This window comes from Pan troglodytes, chromosome 14, assembly GCF_028858775.2.
Source record: "Pan troglodytes isolate AG18354 chromosome 14, NHGRI_mPanTro3-v2.0_pri, whole genome shotgun sequence".
Lineage (NCBI taxonomy): Eukaryota > Metazoa > Chordata > Mammalia > Primates > Hominidae > Pan > Pan troglodytes.
The window spans coordinates 88544887-88566023 of record NC_072412.2 but is presented as its reverse complement, the minus strand read 5'-3'; positions in this window follow the sequence as shown (position 1 = coordinate 88566023).

Genomic DNA, 21137 nt, shown 5'->3' with positions numbered 1-21137 from the left:
CAGGTCAATAGAGTTATGTTTCCAGGAGGATTATGGCTTCCTCTGCTGATCATGCTATATCATAGTTCCCAGGGTCTTCATATACTTAAAATGTTATATCCACTAGGTATTATAAATAATGCCTTCCATTTTTATTAATTTTGCGGATTTTTTATTTCTACTTATACCTTAGATTCTTCCACAATTTATTTTGCTTCTGATATCAGATATCACTTTCATTCAGGGTTAAGCTGAAGAAAACAGAAACTGGTTCAGTTATTTGTTTTTACTGGTGAGTGAATACATATAAGAAAATGTACTAATTGTAAGTGTTCATTTCAATTACTTGATTCAAACATATGCCAGTGTAACCTGCACCCAGTTCAAAAAATAATACAATTTTTAACATCATTAGATCCTCTTTTATGTATCATTGTAGATGTTTGTTATTAATTATAAGATATTCTTCATATATTTTCCATTGTAGGTGTGTTTACATGTGTATGTCAATACATGTTTTGTAGTTGTCCTCATCTATCAATTTATTTATTCTATTTTATGACTTATGAGTGGCATTTCATCTTCTTAATGGTGCATATTTATGAACTGTGAATGGAAAAGAGATCATGGGACCCCAAACTCACTAAGCCAAAGGAAAAAGCCACACAAACTTGCCTCCTGTTTTGTTTCTAAATAAGATAGCTACAAAGATAAACAGTTACAAACCTTACAATTTACCTACAAACAAATATTTTGTGAGTTCCCAGATCTTTACCCTAAAACAGTTCTATTGAATTTCACCCTGGCAATATACATCGAAAGCTTATCCTCACAGTTATGGGAAGAAAGATGGAACTGAAAGCAATTCCTCTGCTCACTTAGGAACAACGCATATCTGATTGTTTCCTCTGTCCTAAGTTTATTTTACCTTATGTAAAAATGCAGATTCACTGAGCTAGAGGAAGGAATAAGTGATTATTCCTCTACCTCTGTCTCACATGTAAATTGTGTATTCAGTGAAAGACTGATCAAAGACTCAAAAGAATGGAACCACTTGCTCATACCTACCCACACTCATTTTTTATTTCTTCCTTTTTCCCAATACCCACCTGATATAGTTTAAATATGTATACCCTCCCAAATCTCATGTCAAACTGTAATTCCCAATGTTGGAAGGAGGGTCTGGTGGGAGGTAATTATATCATGGAGGTGGGTTTCTCATGAATGATTTAGCAACACCATCTTGGTACTGTCTTCATGACAGTGAATGAGTTTTTGTGAGATCTGGTCATTTAAATGTATAGCACCTCTCTCCACCTTCCTCCTGCTGCTGTCATGCAAGATTTCTACTCCCCCTTTGCCTTCCATCATGATTGGAAGCTTTCTGAGGGCCTCCCCTAAAGCTAAAGCCACTATGCTTCCTGTACAGCCTGCAGATCCACGAACCAATTAGAACTCTTTTCTTTATAAATTACCCAGTCTCAGGTATTTCTTTATAGAAATGCAGGAATAGACTAATACGTAAAATTGTTACCAAGGAGTGGGACATTGCTCTAAAAACACCTAAAAATGTGGAAGTGGCTTTGGAAAAGGGTAACAAACAGAGTTTGGAAGAGTTTAGAGGGATCAGAAGAAGACAGAAAAATGAGGGAAAGTTTGGAACTTCCTAGAGTCTGGTTGAGTGGTTATGACCAAAATGCTGATAGTGATGTGGCCAGTGAAGGCCAGGCTGAGGAGGTCTCAGATGGAAGTGAGGAACTTATTATGAACTGAAGCAAAGGTCGCTTTTTTATGTTTTAACGAAGAACTTGGCTGCATTGTGCCTCTGTCCTGAGGTGGGGAACTTTGAACTTGAGAGAGATGATTTAGTGTATCTGGTGAAAGAAATGTCTAAGCAGCAAAATATTTAAGATGTAGTCTGGCTGTTTCTAACAACCCTTAATTGTTTGCATAAGCAAATAAATGAATTAAAATTGGAACTTATATTTAAAGAAGAAGCAGAATGTAAAAGTTTGGAAAGTGTGCCTGGCCATGTGGTGGAAAGGAAAAGCCCATTTTCTGGGGAGGAATTCAAGTAGACTCAGAAATTTGTATAAGTAAAAAGGAACCAAGTGCTACTAGCTAAAACAATGGAGAAAAGGCCTCAAAGACATTTCAAAGACCTTGAAGCAGTCCCTTCTATCACAGACCCAGAGGCCTAGGACAACTGAATGGTTTCATAGATTAGGCACAGGGACCTAATACTCTGTAAAGCCTGGGGACACTGCTCCCTGTATCGCAGCCACTCCAGCTCCAGCTGTGGCACAAAGGGGCCCAAGTACAGCTTGGACTGCCATTTCAGATGCTGCAAGCCATAAGCATTGCTGGCTTCCACATGGTGTTAAACTTGTGGGTGCCCAGAGTGTAAGAGTTGAGGCTTGGGAGCCTCCAGCTAGATTTCAAAGAATGTTTGGAAAAGCCTGGGTTCCCAGCCAGAAAACTGCTTCAGTGGTAGAACCCTCACAGAGAACCTCTACTAAGGCAGTGCAGCGGGGAAATGTGAGGTTGGAGCCCTCATACAGAATCCTCACAGCAGCACTGCCTAGGGCAGCTGTGAGAAGGAGGCCACCATCCACCAGACCCCAGAATGGTGGAGCCACTTACAGCTTGTAACCTGTACCTAGAAAAGCTATGGGTACTTAACACCAGCCCATGAGATCAGCCACAGGGATGAACCTTGCAAAGTCACAGGGGTGAAGCCTTCCAATACCTTTGGAGACCACCTACCATATCAGTGTGCCTTGGATGTGGGACTGAATTCAAAAGAGACAATTTTGGAGATTTAAAATTTAATGACTGTCCTCCTGGGTTTTGAACTTGCGTGGGGCCTGTAGCCCTTTGTTTTGGCTGATTTTTCCCTTTTGAAATGGGAGTATCTACCCAATAACATATCTACATTGTGTCTTGAAAATAACTAACTTGATTTTATAGGATCAGAGGTGAAAGGGCCTAGCCTTGTCTCAGATTAGACTTCAGACTTTGGATTTTTGAATTAATGCTGGAAGAAGTTAAGATTTTGGGAATTATTGAGAAGGCATTATTGTATTTTGCAATGTGAGAAGGACATAAGGTTTGGGAGGGGCCAAGGGCACAATTATATAGTTTGGATATATGTCCCTACCCAAATCTCATGTTAAATTGTAATTCCCAATGTTGGAGGTAGGGCCTGGTAGGGGGTTTCACCTACCCAAATCTTATGTTAAATTGTAATTCCCAATGTTGGAGATACGGCCTAGTGGGGGGTGTCATGGGGGTGAGTTTATTATGAAGGATTTACTACCATCTTCTTTGGTACTGTCCTCATGACAATGGGTCAGTTCTCACAAAATCTGGTCATCTAAAATTGTGTTGCCCGTGCCCCCCACCCATCTTTCTCTTTTTCTTCCTCCTGCCATGGAAGAGTCATTGTATTATTCCATTTTCATACTGCTACAAAGATATTACCTGTGACTGTGTAATTTATATATAAAAAAGTTTAATTGACTCACCACAGGTCTGTGGAGGCCTCAGGAAACTTACTATCATGGTAGAAGGCAAAGGAGAAGCAAGCACCTTCTTCACAGGTGGCAGGAGAGAGAGAGAGAGCAAAGAGGATGAGCTGAACACTTTTAAACCATCATATTTTGTGAGAAATCCCTCACTATCATGAGAACAGCAAGGTGAAAACCACCCCCGTGATCCAATCAACTCCCACCAGGTTCCTCCCTCAACACACGGGGATTACAATTTGAGATTAAATTTGGGTGGGGACACAGAGCCAAATCATCATTCTGCCCCTGCCCCCTCTCAAATCTCATGACCTATTCACATTTCAAAACCAATCACACCTTCCCAACAGTCTCCTAAAGCCTTAACTCATTCCAATATTAACCCAAAAGTCCAATTCCAAAGTGTCCTCTGAGACAAGACAAGCCCTTGTACCTATGAGCCTGTAAAATCAAAAGCAAGTTAGTTCCAAGACACAGTGTGGGCATAGGCATTGGGTAAAAAGTCCCATTTTCAAATGGGAGAAATTGGCCCAAACAAAGGCCAAGTCTGAAACCTGGTGGGGCAGTTATTAAATCTTAAAGCTATGAAATAATCTCCTTTGACTCCATGTCTCACATCCAGAACACACTGATGCAAGGGGAGGAGCAGGCTCCCAAGGCCTTTTGCAGCTGCATCTCTGTGACTCTGCAGGGTACAGCCCCTCTGTCTGCTCTCATGGGCTAGTGTTGAGTGCCTATGGTTTTTCCAGGAACATGGTACAAGCTGTCGGTGGATCTACTTTTCTTGGCTCTAGAGGATGGTGGCCCTCTTCTCACAGTTCCACTAGGCAGTGCCCCAGTGGGGACTCTGTGTGGGGTCTCCAATCTCACATTTCCCTCTGCACTGCCCTAACAGAGGTTCTGCATGAGGGCTCCACCCCTGCAGCAGATTCCTTCCTTGACACCCAGGTATTTCCATACATCCTCTGAAATTTAGGCAGAGGTTTCCAAACCTCAACTCTTGCCTCGTGCACACCCACATGCCCAACAACATGTGGAAGCCACCAAGGCTTGAGGCTTTCAGCCTCTAAAGCAATGGCCCAAGCTGTACTTTGGCCCCTTTTAGCCACAGCTGGAGCAGCGGGGACACAGGGCCCTAAGTCATGAGGCTGAACATAGCAGTGGGGCCCTGGTTTCAGCCCACAAAACCATTTTTACCTCCTAGGCCTCTGGGACTATGATAGGAGGGGCTGTTGCAAAGATCTCTGAAATGCCACGAAGATATTGTCTCTATTGTCTTGGCTATTAACATTTGGTTCCTTGTTACTTATGCAAATTTCTGCAGCTGGCTTAACTTTTTCCACAGAAAATGAGTTTTTCTTTACTACCACATGGTCAGGCTCAAATTTACCCAACGTTTATGCTCTGCTTCCCTTTTAAACATAAGTTGTAATTTCAAACTATCTCTTTGAGAACACATATAACTGAACACATTCGGAATAAACCAAGTTACCTCTTGACTGCTTTGTTGCTTAGAAATTTCTTCCACTAGATACTCTAAATCATGTCTCTCAAGTTCAAGATTCACAGATCTCTAGGGCAGGGGCAAAATGCCACCATTCTCTTTGCTAAAGCACAACAAAAGTGACCTTTATTCTACTTCACAATAAGTTCCTCATCTTCATCTGAGACAACTTCAGCCTGGACTTTGCTGTCCACATCACTATCAGCATTTTGATCATAACCACTCAGCCAGTCTCTAGGAAGTTCCAAACTTTCCCTCATCTTGCTGTCTTCTTCTGAGCCCTCTAAACTCTTCCAAACTCTGTCTGTTACCTAGTCCCAAAGCTGCGTCCACATTTATAAATGTCTTTATAGCATTGCCCCAATCCATGGTACCAATTTTATGTATTAGCTCATTCTTGCATTACTAAAAAATACCGGCGACTGGGTAGTTTATAAAGAAAACAACATTAATTGGCTTATGGTTCTGCAGGGCGGGCAGGCCCCAGGAAACTTAACAATCATGTCAGAAGGCAAAGGAGAAGCAAACACCTTCCTCACAAGGTAGCAGGGGAAAGAGAGTGAGGGAGCCAAACACTTTTAAACCGTCAGATTTCATGAGAAATCCCTCATTATCATGAGAACAGCATGGGGAAAATTGCCCTCATGAATCAATCACCTCCCACAAGGTCTCTCCCTCAATATGTGAAGACTACAATTTGAAATGAGATTTGGGTGGGGAAACAGGGCAAAAGCATGTTACTCCTACTCCTTCTTTGCCTGTGGCATGATTGGAAGCTCCTAAGGCCTCCCCAGAAGCAGAAGCTGCTAAGCTTCCTGTACAGCCTGAAAAGTGTGAGCCAATTAAACCACTTTTCTTTATACATTATGCAGTCTCTGTATTTCTTGATAATAATGCAAGAACAGGCTAATACACCACCCTTTTACCTTTTAATATCAAGGCCCCCAGGCCCTCTTGGAAAAAACATGCACCACAATTTTTCCTGTGGATCTATGTTTTTTCCCAGGTGTGTCCTTAACCTTGGCAAATAAGTCTTCTAAAATAATGAGACTCACCATGGTCACTTATTTTGATTAAAAGAAGAAATGTTTTTCACCTTAGTATCCTTCAGTTTATCTATTTTTTCCTTAAAGATAGTGATTTTGCTATTCTTTTGAAATATTTTCCTACTTAAATTGATAAAATATTTTACTATGTTTTCTTTTTAAAAAATATTGTTTTACTTTTGCCTTTTTTTACATGTAGATTTTGAGTACATCTGAAATTGAATTTTATATTATGAGGTTAAAAAATAATAATTGTTCTTACTTCAATGGCAATTTGACACATCATTATTTATAAAAAAGAGTATCCTTTTCATGACTGCACTGCAGTGTCATCTGTTATCTGTGCTAAGAAGCAGTTGATAAACTGCTTACAGAATTCTCTGTACTGTTCTGTTTTCTAATATACATGAGTTCCTGTCAATCTCATACCACCTTAATTATAATTGCTTTACAAAAGATCTACCTTTGTAGCAGTATAAATCTTCCAGATTTTTAAAATTTTCTTTTTATTTAGTGCTCCTCCTCCTCCCTCTTTAAAATTGAATTGGCAATTCTTGGTACTTGGCATTAATATATACTTTTCGTAAGGAGCTTGTCAAAAAAATTATACTACAATTTTCATTGAGATGTCATTGAACACTTTACATCCTTGTTAAATACTTTTCACGATATTGTATTATTCTTAGTTTACAAGTATTGCACGTAAGAGTTTATTACTGTGTTGCAGTGACCTGTTGCTCTTTCAATAGAGGACCCATTGTTCCAGATGCTGAAAAGGCTTTTAGCCCTTTTCAGAATTGCCTTACTTTCAGAATGCTGCCTTGTTTAAAAATCACACATCTTTCCTCCGTGTAGCCGGCATACAATGGCTGCTTGCTGTAGGGTGTAAAGACCTGGTCCTCTTTATTCTGTTTGTATCTCCTCTGAATGAATATTTTAGCTTGAGAGCTCCCTATGGGATATTTATGGCCAAAATTGGGCCTTCATTACGTTTCAGCTTTGCTTTCTTGCCTTTCTTCCACAATCATTGATCTTGAGGATAGTCCCTAACAAACATGCATGCTAGAATATCCATCTCAAAGATTTCTTCATGAAGAACTTCTCTTCTGCATAAATACAAAAGTAGTTAAAGGCAGTCGATAATAAAATGAAGTTTTGCTGCTGAATCCCCCTCTACATGGCTGACAATGAAAACATAATTACTAGTGTTAGCTGGAGAATAGAATTATGCTGGCAAATACTGGTGGTCCATTTGCTACAACAGTAACCACTGGTGATTTGCAGTGCTTTAATAGTTAACAGGAATGGATTACAGATTATACCATATGGGTAATTACAGAAATATGGCAAAATTATAATTGTAATAGAATTGTGTGTCTCTTACTAACATCCAGACATTCCAGATAAAGATAACAAGAAGCTAAGGGGTATCAACTTGCAAAAGAAAGTTAAGTGTGAACACCATAGTGCTTCCTGGGTCATACCCAAACTGGCCTTCAACTCCTGCAGCATGATTATAGAGAATTCTGAGTACTAGGATAAGAAGTCAATATTCATATCTGGGCTCCAAAGACGGTTACATTTTCAACAAAACTACATCTACTATTCTAAGGTCAACATTATGTTTGGGTTGATGTTCTTTAAAATCCTGAATCTGAAGATTTTTTTCCAAAAGCTCTCAGTCTATAGAAATGACTCAATCCTTTCTGTTATAAATATACACTCCTACCTTTCTTAACAATGAGAAACCCTTCCTCTGCGTGGTCAACCCATATTTGCTGGTGATAGAGGCACAGATAGAGGCACTAAAATGTTCAGTATCAATTTTTCTCTCTAGTACAAGCCTGATCCTAGGAGAGGCATTTCCATAATTATTACTACTGAAAATAAAGGGCATAAAAGACTTCCTTCAAGAAGAAATCATGGCAATACTTAACTGTCAGAAGATAGGTAGATACAATTATCAAAAGGTCATAGAGAGCAAATGGTGGGAGTTTGGGGACCTTGACCCACAGAGAGTCATGGAGATACTTAACAGAACTTAGTATCCCTGGAGGTTGCATAGGAGGGCACACAGCAAGGGTACTGCTCAAGTTGTGTCATCTAAAAAATATATAAATAAATAAATAAAAAAGCAAAGATGAATTAACAGGATGCTGAGGGTAGTCACCCAGTTTTTGGATCTCAGCCCAGACTCATTAAGTGAATAAGAGAGCCAGCTAAGTCAAGTGTACATGAAAATCATTTACATAGCCATTCTCCAAAGAAACTGTTATTTACTTGGTGACTGCACATTGGGGAAAGAAGAAAAACCTGATATTAGAGGAGGAATTAATTCCTAGAATCCAAAGTCATTATGAAATACAAGTGTATGTGTACTATTTTAAAAGCACTTTAAGTATACAGTTCTTTTAGGAGTTCAGATGGAGAGATAAGAACTGGAGTGAAATTTGCTGGTTGTTATGAATTTGCTAACTTAACCAGTGTCACTGCTAGGTTGTCAAAAGTTCTGTTTTAATTATAAGACTTGGAGATTACTAATGTACAACTAACTACCTGTTTGTTTATACATTATAAATAAAAGCCAAAACTCATACCGTATTGCTTGTTTACTTGTCATGGCTGACCTAATTGCAAAATTTTATCTAATATTCTTCCAAAATATTGTTTCCCTAAGAAGGATGAAGATTTGGGGATAATAGTAATTAGAATCATGACTTTAATACATTAATATCAGTGTAACTAATGTTTTAGGAGATTAGTCACTATTTGGAAAGAAACAAAATTGAAGCAGATCCAGTTTTATATATAGGAACTGGAGTTAAAGAAAGACACTGTAGATTATAATTAAAGTATTACCAGTAGGTGAGCCTTCTATATGACATTTTCTGCATGTTCAAGTAGATAAATTCAACTTCCCAGGAGTAATAAATTTGTTTGACCAGATATAGCATCAATAAAAAATCAACTGACCACCAATTCATTTTTTTCTATTACCATCTGGAGAAAGAAATCAGAAATTATGATCTATTTTAACTGGGACATAGGCTATGAACTCCTGAGGCAGAAATTTGTGCCACTATTTTTTTTTCTCAATAACACTAAATAAATTAGAATATTTTTCTCATGAAAAACCTTCAAATTAAGAAGGATCAATTAAGTCGATTCCTTTGAGAGTGAGAATAAACTGTTTTCCAGCATTTTTAATTATTTCAGCTAACCAATTGTGTCCAAAACATTGCTTTAACTCTATTAAGACAGTAGAAATTGGGAAAAAAACAAAAAACTATGTATTCCCTGAAACAGAATTGGGGTAAAATATATTCTTGTTTCTTGTTCCTTACTAAATAAATTTATCATATATCAATGTCCTTTGTTGTGCTTAAAAAACTCCAGACCCACAAGGATCTTTTGAATTTCAGAGTAGAATCATGATTAATATATTTATTTTTATCTGATTTTAGTCTTTAGAAATCTATGGAAATCTCTCCTGTCGATATGGAGGAGATGGTAAAATATAATTTATTCTCATGATAAATATAGCATCATGTATTCCAGTGAAACCCATTATGTGAGCTTGAGATAAACTTAGTTGGCAGGCACAAACCTCAAACATAGGACCAATCTAAAATTTAACATTAGAAGTTAATTAGCCTAGAAAATTAAGTAGAAAACACAATGTGTATGCATACAAATGGCATAACTATGTTAACTTTTAGAATATAATTTATCTGAAGTAAATGTAAGCATAGTCTCAGAATGGATATCAGCTAGCATTAACAAATCTCGACAGCTGGAATACAGATATTATTTTAAATAGTTACGATCATGGATGTAAATGTCCTCCAAAACACTAACATTTAGAGGATATATTCTAGCTCTAGGGTTACCAGTAAAGTTTTTAACTTTCTTTTGTATTCATCACTTTTTTATACTTTAAAAACATTTTAAGCGGCCGGGCGCGGTGGCTCATGCCTGTAATCCCAGCACTTTGGAAGGCCGATGCGGGTGGATCACGAGGTCAGGAGATTGAGAACAACCTGGCTAACATGGTAAAACCCCGTCTCTACTAAAAATATAAACAAATTAGCCGGGCGTGGTGGTGGGCGCCTGTAGTCTCAGCTACTCGGGAGGCTGAGTCAGGAGAATGGCGTGAATCCAGGAAGCGGAGCTTGCAGTGAGTGGAGATGGCGCCACTGCACTCGATCATGGGTGACCGAGCGAGACTCCGTTTCAAAAAAATAAAAATAAAAAATAAAAAAAACATTTTAAGCAGTAGGTCCTATAATTGTTCTAAGCCAAAACAAACTTTTAAAGTTAACTGGAGAGAAAAAATTCTTAGAAATCTGTAGTAACATAACTATACTTTTCATACTTTATTAATTATAATGGGTTGACCAAAGACAGAGGGGAAAAAGATAACACTTGCAGTAATTCCATAATATTTTTAAACATAGGATTTTAAAAAAAAAATAAATTATTTCCAGTATGGCCTCATCCTTTGTCTGTAACACATCTCAACAAAATTATCCTGAAATGAAGTTTAGATCTTCAATTATGATTTGTTTTTATTAATGTAATTTTTCTGGTTGTGCATGATTATGATAAAGAGAAGAATAGTCATGCTATTCTGAAAAACTGGAGCAGTATATGCACAATTGAACCTCTGTGGCCTCTGCCTATTTGGCAAATTCCAGCTGCCTTTTTGTATAGTTTCATTTTATAATCACAAAACATAGAATATGGCACAGTTCTATTGGCAACTCTTTCATGTATGTGTGCATAGATGTGTATCTATGAATGCAGACACTTTTTCTTTTAAATGTATTCTATTTAGACAATTATTTCTATGAAATAGCACTGGCAAAATTTCTTACCAACTAAATAGTAAATTTTTCTTCTGTATGTTCCCTGTGATGAAAATTAATTTCTCAACTCTAATGATGAGCAGCAATTAAGAAAGTAATCTTGGCTAGATGAACATGTTACAAATGGAATATTTAACTATTGAAGATTTGTTTTACGAGTTAATCCACTACTAGGTGTTACTGTGTCGGAAAAAAAAAAATGCCAGTGGATTTACCTTTATCTCATTGTCAACAAAATCAAATGCAAAATGTTTGAGCTTAGGATTTCTTACAATTCTAATTGCTACCAATAGTTGCTTTTTCTGGCTTATGAAGCTACACTACTCCAAATCACAGATAATCTTTAAAAAAGGCAAGCCTATATGCATGGGTGTGAAAATTTTTAAATTACATTCTAGTAAATAATGTTTTCATTCAATATCTAGATTAATTCTTTATGAAAACTACTTTTTCTATGTGGAATGGAGTCCCATTTCAGTGAGTAAAATGTCATAGTTTCTGTTTCATTCATTATCCAGTTAGTAACTGAGAAAATGCTACTATATTCACTATTAAATGTGATAAGTGAATCCATATATATATATATACACACATACATATATAAACATAAAATATAAATCCATATATATATAAACATATGAATTTATATATATATACTCATTCTGGTTAAGCACCTATTTTCTAGAAAAGTATAACTAAAAAATAATCATCTCCAAGAAACATAATGATCATGTTCTCCAAGGTAAATACAAAAGAAAAACTATTAAAAGCAGCTGGAAAAAAGGGGCAGATCACCTACAAGGGGAACCCCATCAGGGTAACAGCAGACCTTTTGTCAGAAACCCTACAAGCCAGAAGAAATTGGCTGCGTATATTCAGCATTCTTAAATAAAAGAAATTTCAGTCAAGAATCTTATATCCAGCCAAATTAAACTTCATAAGCAAAGGAGAAATAAGATCATTTTTAGAGAAGCAAATTCTAACGGAATTTGTTACCACCAGATCTACTTTACAAGGTGTCCTTAAAGGAATGTTAAACATGGAAACAAAATACTACTAGCAGCCACCACAAAACACAATTAATTGCATAGACCATTGGAAATATAAGCAACTACACAATCAAGTCTGTATATAAACTATTTATCAGTATGATGATAGGATCAAATTCACACATATCAATACTAACCTTGAATGTAAATAGAGTAAAAACTACACTTAGAAGGCACAGAGTAGAAAGTTGTATAAAGAAGAAAGATGCAACTATATGCTATTTCGTCTTCAAGAGATCTACTGTACATGTAATGACATAGGTTTAAAACAAACAAATGGATAAAAATTTACTGAGCAAATGGAAACTAAACAGAGCCAAGGTTGCCATTCTAGTTTCAGACAAAATAGTCTTTAAACCAACAAAGATCAAAAAAGACAAAGAAGGCAATTATATAATGATAAATGATTCAATTCAACAAGAAGACTTTACTATCATAAGTAAACATGCACCCAACACTGGAGAACCCAGATTTATAAAACATGTTTTTAGGGACCTATAAGGAGATTTAGATAACCACACAATAATACTGGGAGAATTTAACATACCACTGACAGTATCAGACAGATGATTGAGGAAAGAAAACTAACAAAGATATTAGGGATCTCAACTTGACACTTGAGCAAATGGACCTAGCAGATGCACAGAAAATGCCACCCAATAACAAGAGAATATACATTTTTGCCATCTGCACGTGGCACATACCTTAAAATAGACCACATGCTCAGCTATAAAAACAATTAACAAACTCAAAACAGCCAAAATCATACCAACCAGTCTTGGATAACAGCACAAAAAAATAGAAACCAATACTAGGAAGATCTCTGAAAACCATACAGTTAAATAGAAATTAAACAACTACTACTGAATGACTTTTGGGTAAGCAATGAAGTTAAGGCAAATTCAAGAAATTATTTGAAACTAATGAAAACAAAGACACAACATACCAGAATCTCTTGTACACAGCTAAAGCAGTGTTAAGAGCAAAGTTTATAGCAGTAAACTCCCTCATGAAAAAATAGGAAAGATCTCCATTTAATAATGAAATATTACATCTAGAGAAACTAGAAAAACAAAAGCAAAGCAAATCCAAAGCTAGCAGAAGAAAATAAATGACAGGAATCAGAGCTGAACTGAATAAAATTGAGGTGCAAAAAAAAAAAAACACATAGAAAAAGAGTAATGAAACAAAAAGTTAGGTTTTTGAAAGAAGAAAAGAGATTAATAGAACACTAGCTAGACTAACACAGGAAAATGGCCAAATTCAAATAAAAAATATTAGAAATGACAAAGGGAACATTACTACTGACCCCACAGGAAAAAATAAAAACTCTCAGAAACCATTACAAACACTGCTATGCACAAAAACTAGAAAACCTAGAAGAAACGGATAAATTCCTAGAAACACCCAGCCTCCCAAGATTGAACAATAAAGAAATGGAAACCTTGACCAAACCAATAATAAGTTCCAAAATTGAATCAGTAATAATAATAAAAAAAGAAGCCCTGCACCAGACAGATTCAGAGCCAAATTTTGAATTTTAAAAGACATATAACAAAGTCTGGTACCAATCCTACTGCAACTATTCCAAAAATTGAAAATAGGAAACTACTCCATAACTCATGCTATAAGGTTGATAGCAAAATCTGACAGAGACACGACAACAACAAAAAAATTCAGGCCAATATTCCGGATGAACATAGAAAAAAAATTATCAACAAAATAGTAGCAAACAATCCATCAGCCTATCAAAAAAGTTAATTTGACATGATCAAGTAGGTTTTATTCCTAGGATGCATTATTGGTTCAACATGTGCAAATCAATAAATGTGGCTCATCACAAAAATAGAATTAATAAACAAAAAGACATGATTATTTCGATAGATACAGATAAGACTTTTGGCAAAATTCAACATCTCCTCATATTAAAAACCTTAAACCCACTAGGCATCAAAGAAACATACCTCAAAATAATAAGAACCATCCATGACAAACTCATAGCCAACATCATACTGAATGGGCAAAAGGTAGAAGCATTCCTCTTGAGAATTGAAACAAGACAAGGATGCCTACTCTCAACACTCCGATTCAGCCTAACATTGGAAGTCCTAGTCAGAGCAATCAGGCAACAGAAATAAATAAAGGCACCCAAATAGGAAAAGAGGAAGTCAAACTATCTCTCTTCACAGATGATATAATTTTATTCCTAGAATACTCCATAGTCTCTGCTCAAAGGCTCCTTCAGCAAAGTGTCAGCATACAAAATTATTGTAAAAAATCTAGTAGCATTTCTACACATCAACAATATCTCGGCTGGGTGCAGTGGCTCACACCTGTAATCCCAACACTTTGGGAGGCTAAGGAGGGAGGATCCCTTGAGGCCAGAAACTCAAGACTAGTCTAGGCAATATTGAGACCGTCACCTCTATTTTTTTTTAATTAGCCAAACATAGTGGCATGCACCTATAGTTCCTAGCTGCTTCTGGGGCTGAGGTGGGTTGATTGCTTGAGCCTGGGAAATTGAGGCTGCCAGTGAGGCAAGATTGGGCCACTTCACTACCACCTACTCAACAAAGCAAGACCCTCTTAGAAAAAAAAAGTCCAACCTGGCAGCCCAATCAAGAATGTAATCCCATTCACAGTTCACACACACACACACACATACACACAAATACTTAGGAATATAGCTAATTAGGGAGGGGAAGATATCTACAATAAGAATTATAAAACACCAGTGAAAGCAATCATAAATAATACAAACAAATGGAAAAACATTCCAAGCTCTTAATAAAAAGAATCAATATTGTTAAAATGACCATACTACCCAAAGCAACATACATGTCCAATGCTATTCCCATCAAACCACAAATGGCATTTTTCACAGAATTAGAAAAACCTATTCTAAATTTTATATGAAACCAAAACATGCCTTAGCAGCCAAAGTGATCCAAAAAAAAAAAAGCTGGAGGCATCTTATTACCTGACTTCAAACTATACTACAAGGCTGCAATAACCAAGACAACATGGTACTGGCACAGAAACAGGCATATAGACCAATTGAGAAGAATAGAGAGCCCAGAAATAGAGCGACACACCTACAATTATTTCTCTATTCAATACATGACTCTGGGCTAAATAGCCACATGTGGAAGATTGAAACTGGACCCCTTCCTTACATTACATAAAAAAGTCAACTCATGATGGATTAAAGACTTAAACATAAAAACCTAAAACTATAAAAGCCCTAGAAGAAAACATTGGAAATACCATTCTAGACACAGGCTCTGGCAAAGATTTTGTGACAAAGATGCCAAAAGCAATTGCAGTAAAAATAAAAATTCACAAATGGGACATAATTAAAGAGCTTTGCACAATAAAATAAGCTATCAACAAAGTAAACAGACAATTTACAAAATTGGAGAAAGTATTTACAAACTACTCATCCAACAAAGGTCTGATATACAGAATCTATAAAGAACTAAAACAATGAACAAGCAAAAAACAAACAGCCCCATTAAAAAGTGGGCAAAGGACATGAACAGACACTTTTAAAAGAAGACATATGTGTCTAATAAGCATATGAAAAAAAACTCAGCATCACTAATCATTAGAGAAAAGCAAATGAAAACCACAGTGAGATGCCATCTCACACCAGTTAGAATGGCCATATTAAAAAGTCAGGCATAATAGATGCTGGCAGGGATGTGGAGAAAAGGGAATGCCTATACACTGCTGGTGGGAGTGTAAATTAGTTCAGCCACTGTAAAAAACAGTTTGGAGATTTCTCAAAGAATGTAAAACAGAAGTACTATTCAACCCAGCAATGCTATTATTGGGTAGATTCCTCCCAAAATATAAATTTTTCTACCATGCAGACACATGTACACATATGTTCATTATAGCACTATTCATGGTAACAAAGACATGGAAATGCCCATCAATGGTAGACTGGATAAAGAAAATGTTGTGTGATTGTGTGTGCATGTGTGTATACACACACACTGTGGAATACTATGCAACTGTAAAAAATGAGATAATATCCTTTGCAGTAACATGGATAGAACTTGAGGCCATTATCTTTAGTGAGTTAACACAGGAACAGATAACCAAATGCCACATATTCTCACTTATAAGTGGGAGCAGAATATTGAATACACATTGACAGAGGAGGGAGCAATAGACACCTGGGCCTCCTTGAGGGTGGAGTATGGGAGGAGGGTGAGGACTGAAAAACTACCCATCAGGTACTATGCTTATTATCTGGGTGACAAAATGATTTCTACACCAAACACCTATCACATGCAATGTACTCATGTAAGAAACCTGCACAAGTTATTTCCTGAACTTAAAAGATAGAAAGAAAAAATGAAAAAAAAGTGAAAATGAATATTCTATTAATGATTATTATTTTTTCACTTTTGACATTTTTATCTATATCATTTCTGGTATTTTATGTTCATAATTTTTTCACCTCAATAATTTTGCTCATACTGTTAATTATACCCAAAATTTCTCTTGACTTTTAAAGTACTCTATGTAACTACTTTAAAGTTAGTACAGAATGCTAACCAATTTTAATTTTTTTAATGAACACTTTGTAATTATATATGTTTATAGGGTGCAATTTGATATATTGACATATGTACATGTTGTATAAGGATCAAATCAAGGTAGTGAATTCATCCATAACTTCACGCATTAGTATTCGTATGTCCATAAGACACAAGATAAAATTGGAAATAAGTAGCAAATACATATTTAAATTATCTCCAACATTTGAAAATAATAAAAAGTGACTTAAAGTTATTCATCAGTAAAATAAATTAACACAATGAATATAATAAAATGCTTAAAATTACATTAATGGTAACAAACATACTATCAAAACTTAGATGGAAAATCAGTAGTACATAAATATTGGTTAGCTTTAAATGCTTTCCCATGTACATAAGAAAGATTGAACAGTGAAGGCCTAGAAATTCAATCAAGCTGCTAATAAAACTGCAGAGTATATCTAAAACAAATAAAACAATAAATAATAAACATCAAATAAGAAGTTTATAAAGTGGAAAGCACAGAAAAAGTGAATTCATTGAGAAGGAAAGGACAACAACACAGAAAACTGACAAAATAATCCTCACCAATATATTTAAAAACAAAAAATTAACAATGTTTTAGAAAATCATTAAAGACAGGCATTTAAATAAAATGTAGAAAAATGATTTCACCTACAGCATTAAAAAATGTGAGCATTTGTCAAAACCAGTTATGTACAAACATACATACTCTCTTTTGAATTAAGCTAGCTACTTTAACTTAGGAAAGAAGAAAAAATTCCAGTACCATATTAACTTCTCTAAGAAAGATGAAAACAAATACGCTGTGAGTTTTTTAATGAAAAAAAAAATCTCGTATATGTTAGTCCAACATATACATATAGATGCGGAAATCTTAAATAAAATATGAGTAATGTTAAAATATTTCTGACACTTGCTGAAATGCTAAAGGCTTTATTTGAAAATATTGCAATATGTGCCATGACTATAGGGGAGGGAGATTAGACTCAACCCTAAATACAATTGGAGAAAGTGGGGATTAATAGCCAAGGAGCAGATTGGGGTTGGTTGTTGGATGGAAAATTACTAAGAACAGACATAAAGGATAGGAGAAATTATTGCTTGACTGACCAAACGGGATTCTTGCTGACGGCAGGCCAGAGTGACTTCATCTTAAAAGTGGACGGATTCTCCCTAAAGTGATTTAGCAGGCTTATTGCTAAAGGTGAATTCTGCAAGGATGAAAAAGAAGTGCAAGGTTGAGGCCTACTTGAGAAGAGAGCTTATAGGAGCCTTACTAAAATTTGATCAAGGAGAAAGTTATGTTTAATAGTCTTTGTCTGGAAGGATGAATAGTCTCGGAGACAAAATTTGAATACAATCAACCCCTATTTTTAGCAAATTTGAAAGAAAGGCAAGTGTGTTAATGCTATTAATGTTATCAAAATATCACAGAAAGTGAAATGGTAAAACTTCAGGTATCTTTAATTTAAAGCTAATATTGTGTCAAAAACCTTTGCTAACACTATTCCCACTGGATAGTCTACTGGCACACTGACCAGTTGGATTAGTGGAGACAGAGCAAATAAAAGGTAGAAGACTTGAAATAAAAATAAATAATCTTCTATATTTCACAAAGTAGATCTTTGCCTGCATAAATAAAAATTCTAGTTTATCTTACCTAATAAGGTTGTTTTGCACCTTCCCAAATATTAGATGAATTCACCACAAGCATGAAAGTAATGTTATTTGCCTTCTTAACATTACGGTTGAAGATAACTCACATCAGCTGCATATCAACTGAGACTTTTCAGAAATAATCATTTGCTTAAATATTATGATAGAATTAACTATAAAAAGAGAACAATTGTATCTGTAGCAGCTCTTTTTTATTATATTTACATTAAAATAATGGAAAATAGAAATGTTCATAACACATACTCTCCTGTAAGATTTGGGAAATAATTTGGTTTTCTAAAATGTCTATCAATGAATATATAAATAATCTGGAAAATTGTTCCCACATGAATTTCAGTGAATATGCATGTTTATTAATATTAAACTATACCAGTTCGCTATTGCTTTCACCTTTAACATAGCCATTAAAAATGATCTGAACCACCATTTCTTTGCTATGCATTCAAAGCACAAGTCCCCAAATTTACATAAATTGAGCTGTTTGCCTAATGTGCCCTAAGTGTGATGTAAGTAATTAACAGGTTAAGATCAAACATCATGTTATGTGCTTGACAGCAAATCTCTGCTGGAAAGAATAAAATTTAGGAGCTTAAACACGTGTGGAATTGAAAAGATAAGTGTTTCCCTGCAGATATATCTTTCATGATGAACAAAATTTTTTGAATAAACAGCCAGAAATATACAGCTGTAGCTTTAAACGAGTAGTCCCAAGCTGTCTTCATTTGGATACACCAAAAGTATGCCAGGCCAAATAAATTATTACTCTAAAATGATAAACATAGACAGGATATACACTTTCTACTTGTTTTGGGTACATACAGGAATGCCCATCCACATACAAATGCGTAATTAAGTAAATATGTATCTATACACATTTGCGTGTGTCTCTGTGTGTGTGTATAAGCAAAGCTTATGTTGAAGAGCTTAGTATACATTGACTACATCTTTATTTACTTCCCCTTCCCAATGTTTCAAGTTTTTCAGACAGAAATGGTGGCTACATCCTTAAAGACTCAACAATCTTTGACCTATTGCGGTGAGAACTTTCCCAATGCCATTCTGTGCTTACAACACGTAAACTTGTTATCTGACTAACCCCTTCTAGTACATATATACCCTGGTTTGAAAAAAAATAATATGAGCACAATAAATGTTTAAAAAAGAAAGAATAAAAAATAGTTCAAGTCTAGCTTAAGAAAAGAAATATACCACAGGGGATGACTGGCAGATCAAAGGCATGAAAAGAACAGAGAATAGCCACAGGCAATGCTTTGATTACATAATCGTTTCTTCTGGACTGTTTAACTTCCCTGTAGAGAATAAACCAAGTTCCTATGAGACCCATTTTCGTAAGAGACTTGAGCACCTGAGTCAATTTTGCCTAGCATTAGAAGATGCGAGGTATTAATGTAGCTACACTAATAGATATTTACAGCCATGCGTTAAAAATACATGTGTGCACCCATAATGATCTGGCACCCAGCTAGGAGCTAAGTAACATACAAGAGTAAAAAAAAAAAAAAAAAAAATTCAAAATGAGTTTCAGAAACTAAGAAAAAAAAGACATTGTGAAAGGATAAAGTCCCTGAAAACATTTGAGAACCAGAGAGGCCAGCGTGATTAGAGGCTGCTCAGTTGAGTTCAACTGGCATGACGACTTCAGCATGGATATGTTTAAATGACATCAAGCCTTTCTTTTTGTGAGAAGGAAGAAGTTGTCAGCTATAGACAGAATGAGCATCATATGAAGACCATAAGAAAAGTAAGAATTATAGCATATATATGATAATATATTGTAAACAGAAATATTGAGAATGAGTGTTTTACACAATTTGATTGTTTTCTCAACTATTTTATGTTTTTCAATTCAATAGAAAATACACCAAGTAAATATCAATTCATTGTATGAAAGATTTTATTTGTAAAAACACTGAGAATTATATGAAAAGGTGTGCAACAAATTGACGTAACAGCAAACTGTAATTAGGAGAGTGGAAAAGGGAATAAATATTTTCTTTTACACAGTCTATTTTTGTTTTGTTAAGCAAATAGTAATTTTAGATTAGCAATAATTTTAATACATCTATGTGTTTCAATGCACAATTATATGTATCAAAAATATAATTTTAAATATATGCACCTAGTCTTGAGATAAATAGAAGAAAATGAAGCAGAAAACAGAACTGAGATTTAAATGTACCATTTAACTTATTTAAATTTCTACATTTAATTGCAGCCAAAGTTTTACAAAAATAGTTTTAAAGAATAATAAATATTTGTTGACTATTGTAAGCTAATATATTACAGAAATCCCTATTCCCAAGGTTTTTGGAAAATACATTATTATTGATTTTACCTGGAACTTTAGTTCGCTGTCTAAGAGGTGTTGATTGAGTGTTAATTCTCCATAACAAATTCCTGTGTATATGTCAGTTTACTGCACTACAATATTGTCTGACACTCTGTGAGTCTACTGTCTATAATAAAATTGAATCTTCTCTTCAGAACCAGGACATTCTCTCATTTTTTCTCACTGAGACTTCCCAAACAACATCTGTCTTTCTGCTTTCCTTCTCTACTTAACCTTCTTTAAGCCGTTTTCTACAATGTAAAACGTGATTATTCTTTAAATACTCAGTTGATCAAAATGCTCCCCTGCACAAAACTCAAATGGCTTATTATTAGTTACAGTATAAATTCTATTCTCCTATGAGCAGACTATAAATTCAAGTGGGAAAATGTCTTGTTATCTCTCATTATTTCATTTTAACTCGTGGAAAAATATAAATACATACATACACAAATATACTTACATACATACATACCTATGCATGTGCATAGGTATGTATATATCCTTATTTTCATTTCTGCATTGCAGACACATGAATTACTTAAAAAGACCCCCTCCCA